The 6000-nt window shown below is 42.4% G+C and overlaps 1 protein-coding gene across 1 annotated transcript in view; it reads left to right on the forward strand.

The window, feature by feature from the left end:
• Nucleotides 1-2320, forward strand: part of LOC127432650 (uncharacterized) — a 69533-nt gene extending 67213 nt beyond the window's left edge. The window contains exon 2 of the mRNA XM_051683972.1: nt 2196-2320. The gene's annotated coding sequence lies outside the window, so the exon portion shown is untranslated. The remainder of the gene's footprint in view (nt 1-2195) is intronic.
• The last annotated feature ends 3680 nt before the right edge of the window (nt 2321-6000 follow it).

Raw genomic sequence — 6000 nt, forward strand, 5'->3', positions numbered from 1 at the left:
GGGGGGTTACTACACTCGGTGACCTGTATGAGAATGGAGTGTTGAGATCCTTTCAAAATTTAGTTCAACTTTTTGGGATTCCTAGATCTCAGTTCTATAAGTATTTACAGCTGTGTCACCTGCTCTGTACTATTTTTGGGAGTGGTTTACACACTCCTAAAGCGGCAGATACTCTGGGAGAGGTGATTACTGCTTTTGGAAAAGGTCACGAGGCATCGGTGTATTACTCCCTACTAATTCAGAGTATGGGAGATGGAACTTCAACTTCTCTTAAGAGATTATGGGAGAAAGATCTAAATTTGGTATTTGAGGAGGGACAGTGGGCTGGGATTCAAAAAAATGTAAAATCTGCATCCAGAGACACAAGGGTTCGCCTCATGCAATTTAAGATTTTACATAGAGTCTATTGGACCCCCTCTAGATTGCATAGGCTTGGTCTTAAAGACACACCCACCTGCTGGCGATGTCAGTTAGAAGATGGAGACACAACCCATGTCTTTTGGGGATGTGTTAAGATGCAGGAATTTTGGATGAGGATTCAGAGTTTTATGTGTGAGGTTTTGGCCTCTCAAATTGTATTTTGCCCCAGACTCTGTATCTTGGGAGATGGGGCAGTCATTAATTTGGAGAATAAGCACGTGAAAAACTGGGTCCTGTCTAGTGTTATGATCGCCAGACAGATCACATTGAGGAGTTGAGAGTCGGCTGGAGCGCCCCCTTTTCAGGAGTTGTGTTCAGAGATGGCATCTTGAGGAGGGGGTATCCAGAAGACTGGGGAGTCTGGACATGTTTGAGAAGAAGTGGGGCAGATATCTGTCTTTTTTGGAGGGCTCTCGGGGAGGGACAGTGGAGAGAGAGGTGTAGGGGTTTTATGTGTGTGATTTGTTTTAATTATTTTATTTTTATTTTTTTATTAATTTATTTATTTATTTTTGTTGTGTGTCTATGGTTGTGTGACCACTGGGGTGTTGTTGGGGGTCGGGTGGGGGATTGGGGGGTAGTGGGTGTTGTATATTGATTCTGTATATGTGTGTTCTGCTATATATATATTTAATGGTTGAATCAATAAAAACATTTTAATCGAAAAAAAAAAAAAATGGCACCCAGCTTCCTCAGAAAATAGAGTCCCTTAACCGCGAGTCAGTCCACTACATAAACAAGCCAGTTATGCCCTCTGAAAAACTATCAAAACAGCAAAACGCCAGTACAGGAGCAAGATTGAAGGACAGTTTAACACCACCAACTCTAGAAGCATGTGGCAGGGAATTAACATCATCACGGACTTTAAAGGGAATAAAAACTCCGCCATGAACACCGCTGCCTCTCTACCGGATGAGCTAAATACTTTTTATGCTCGTTTCGAGGGAAATAACACCGCCCTCGCGGAGAGAGCTCTCGCGGCTGAAGCTACAGAGGTTAGTTCACTCTCCGTCTCTGTAGCGGATGTAACCCGATCCTTCCGACGGGTGAATATCCGCAAAGCCGCGGGTCCAGACGGCATTCCGGGCCGCGTCATCAGAGCGTGCGCGAACCAGCTGGCTGGTGTTTTTACGGACATTTTCAACCTTTCCCTCTCTTTGTCTGTGGTCCCCACATGCTTTAAAACATCCACCATTGTGCCTGTTCCAAAACAATCAAAAATAACTTGTTTAAATGACTGGCGTCCTGTTGCTCTGACCCCCATCATCAGCAAATGTTTTGAGAGACTAATCAGAGATTACATCTGCTCTGTCTTGCCACTCAATCTTGACCCACTGCAGTTTGCTTACCGCAACAACCGCTCCACTGATGATGCCATTGCATCTACAATACACACTGCTCTCTCCCACCTGGAAAAAAAGAACACTTATGTGAGAATGCTGTTTGTAGACTACAGCTCAGCATTCAACACCATAGTGCCCTCCAAGCTAGATGAGAAACTCCGGGCTCTGGGCTTAAACAGCTCGCTGTGTAGCTGGATCCTGGACTTCCTGTCAAGCAGACGCCAGGTGGTTAGAATAGGCAGCAACATCTCCTCATCACTGATCCTCAACACTGGAGCCCCACAGGGCTGTGTTCTCAGCCCACTACTGTATTCCTTGTACACACATGACTGTGTGGCAACACATAGCTCCAATGCCATCATTAAGTTTGCTGATGACACGACGGTGGTAGGTCTGATCACTGACAATGATGAAACAGCCTACAGAGAGGAGGTGCACACTCTGACACACTGGTGTCAGGAGCACAACCTCTCCCTCAACGTCAGTAAGACAAAGGAGCTTGTGGTGGACTTCAGAAGAAAAGACAGAGAACACAGTCCCATCACCATCAATGGAGCACCAGTGGAGAGAGTCAGCAGCTTCAAGTTCCTGGGTGTCCACATCACTGAGGAACTCACATGGTCCGTCCACACTGAAGTCGTTGTGAAGAAGGCTCATCAGCGCCTCTTCTTCCTGAGACGGCTGAGGAAGTTTGGAATGAACCGCCACATCCTCACACGGTTCTACACCTGCACTGTAGAGAGCATCCTGACTGGCTGTATCTCCGCCTGGTACGGCAATAGCACCGCCCACAACCGCAAAGCACTGCAAAGGGTGGTGCGAACTGCCAGACACATCATCGGAGGTGAGCTTCCCTCCCTCCAGGAAATATATACAAGGTGGTGTGTGAAAAAAGCTTGGAGGATCATCAGAGACTCCAGCCACCCGAGCCATGGGCTGTTCTCACTGCTACCATCAGGTAGGCGGTATCGCAGCATCAGGACCCGCACCAGCCGACTCCATGATAGCTTCTTCCCCCAAGCAATCAGACTTCTGAACTCTTGATCTCTCATGATCAATATACATCAGCACTGCACTTTATTACTCTTACTCTTATATCTCACACCGGACTGTCATAAATTATATTATTATTATATTATGTCTCTCTTAACAACTGACTATCAACCGACAGCCTGAATGTCAATACAGTACAATACTGTACATTCTATATATATATATATATATATATATATATATATATATATATATATATATATATATATACTTTTTTTTTAATATATATTTTAATTTTAAATTTTTATTGAATAATGTGTACCTATATAGTAAAAAAAAAAAAAAAAAAAAACAGCGTATTGTATACTGTACAGTGTATGTTATTATTTGTATATTGTTGAGTGTAATTATGTGTATAACAGATGTTTAAATTGTGTTGTGTTAATTTGATGTTATTGTAAATTGGTATATGTCTCATCACTGTCACGACTGCTATGTTGATTGGAACTGCACCCAAGAATTTCACACACCATTGCACTTGTGTATATGGCTGTGTGACAATAAAGTGATTTGATTTGATTTGACTAATACAAGAAACATCAAATGGCTTACTCCAATGTATTTATAAAGGAGAGTGCCTGTTTTGGACAAGTAAATACTTTGTGACCATTCTTCGTTTCTATTCTCAGTTTGGCCAGGAACATCAATGCAAAGGCTATCTTCCGTTGGTGTAAGAGTTTCTTACATTCCTTGAACCGATCACGTTTCTCTCTTGTCGAATTCGCAAAGTCCGGGAACAAGAAAATATTATGGTTCTTCCAAGAAAGGTTCCCTTTACTCCTCGCCTGGCACAACACGAGATCTTTATCGGATGATTTCAGAAATTTGGCTAGAATGGATCGAGGCCTATCTCCCTCAGCAGATCTGTGAGCAGGGACTCTGTGAGCTCGTTCGATTTCCAGTTTATGGCCTGTTATGTCGAGCAGACTCGGGGAAAACCCGTCCAGGAATTTCACCATATCTCTTCATGCTCAGGAATTCCAACAAATCGTATGTTATTCCTTCGGCTCATATTTTCGAAATATTCCAGTTTTTCCAAAATTAATTCCAAATCTGTTTTGGACGCGGGCGGATTAGCGGATAATTCCCTTTCCGATGACTCAAGATAATCGATTCGTTTTTCAACTTCTGTCACTCTTGTAAACAACTCAAGAGAACAAGAGAATTTTGTTTCTATTGCCGTAATCAATCGACGTATTACAGTGAGATCCTCCAAGTCAGCAAGAACCTTCATCAACATCACCGACATGTTGGACAACTGACGCTGAATATCTTCTCCCGACGTGCCGTCCAAATCGAGTCCCCGGCTCGCAGTCCCATCAGAGGCCTCAGTTTGAACACGTCTTTTAATGTCTCCAGAGTCTGAGAATTTTGACTTCTTTGCCATGTTTACCTCAAAGAACAAGTATGTAACTGGGTGTATCAAATCTCACCGGATCACAACATGAAAATAATTAAAAAACTAGCAAAGTTCGCAGAGCTCATGTCTCACGCATCTGTCTCTCACATGGCGTCATGTCGTAATGCTTCAGCCTCCTTTCTTATCGTGGTTGCTAATGGTTCCAGGGCAAGACAGAACAATAATGGGGAAGGAGGTACCGAGTGCCCCTATCCAGAGTAAAATAATCTGAAATCCACCCGTTTGTTTGCACCGCTGCTACAGGGTGTCTATAAAGTAACTTAATCCAACCAATAAATGTACTCCCGAACCCATACATTTCCAAAATCTTAAAAAGATAATCCCATTCTACCATATCAAATGCCTTTTCGGCATCAAGTGAGATGGCAGCGACCGGAGATTGATCATTCGCTACTGACCACATGGTATTGATGAGATGCCTAATATTATCAGAAGAGCTACGGCCTCGAATAAACCCCACCTGATCTATATGTATAAGTGATGTCATAACTTTACTTAATCGATTTGCCAGAATTTTGGACAACATTTTTACATCTAACTGGATCAGGGAAATTGGGCGGTAACCTTTACACTCGCTTGGATCTTTGTCCTTTTTAAGAATCAGACTGATCCAAGCTTGCGTCATGGTTGGAGTAAGCTTTCCGTTCTTTAATGATTCCGTATAAATTTCTAACAAAAGTGGAGCCAGTTCTGTAGCATAAGATTTGAAAAACTCAGAGGAAAAGCCGTCAGGCCCTGGAGGCTTGCCTGTAAGCAAGGCCTTAAATACCTCATCAAGCTCCTCCAAGGTTATCTCAGAATCAAGAGAATTTTTTTGCTCAGTCGTCAGTTTAGGGAGATCTGATGGTTCCACAAAGTTCCTAATATCTTCAACAGTAGATGAAGATGTGGAACTATAGAAAGCAAAATAGAATTCTTTAAAAATATTATTAATATCAATGGCCGAGGTAAATATTTCACCACCAGCAGATTTCACTGAGGGAATGGTATATTCTATATATCTAGCCAAAAGTTTTCCTGCATTGGCCCCCGACTCAAAGTATGACTGTCTTGCCCTGAATAACCAAAACTCCACTTTCCGTGACAAAATAGTATTATATCTATATTTCAATCGGGTCAATTCTCTGAGGCCATCAGATGACATATGGCGCTTCAGCTCTGCCTCGGCACTTTTAATATTTCCTTCCAACTCCACAAGTTCTTGTGCTTTGGATTTTTTGGTGAATGAGGCATACTGTATGATTCGGCCCCTAAGAACCACTTTAAGTGCCTCCCAAGCCACGCCCACAGAGGATACTGAGGACCAGTTGGTCTCTATATAAACATTGATTTCGGTCTTTAACATTTGTTGGAATTCAGGATTTTGCAACAGGGACACATTATAGCGGCAACTATATGATTTCTTTTTCTCTGTATATGGCAACATCTCCAAACTCACCAGGGCGTGATCTGAGACTAAGATGTTTCCAACTGAGCAATCCACAACAGATGAAATGAGGGATTTGGATATCAAAAAAAAATCTATTCTAGAATAAATCTTATGGACTGATGAAAAAAATGTATAGTCCCTACCAGATGGGTTCAAAAGTTGCCAAATATCCGCAAGACCAAGATTTTTACACATCCTGTGAAATGTCATTTTTGCTCTAGGGGGCTTACACACTTTTGCTTCACTATGATCAAGGACTGAATCCATCAAAAGATTAAAGTCTCCTCCCAATATTATATCATGAGGGGTGTCAGCGGCTTGCAACATCCCTTCAA

The sequence above is a fragment of the Myxocyprinus asiaticus genome, chromosome 42, assembly GCF_019703515.2.
Source record: "Myxocyprinus asiaticus isolate MX2 ecotype Aquarium Trade chromosome 42, UBuf_Myxa_2, whole genome shotgun sequence".
Taxonomy (NCBI): domain Eukaryota; kingdom Metazoa; phylum Chordata; class Actinopteri; order Cypriniformes; family Catostomidae; genus Myxocyprinus; species Myxocyprinus asiaticus.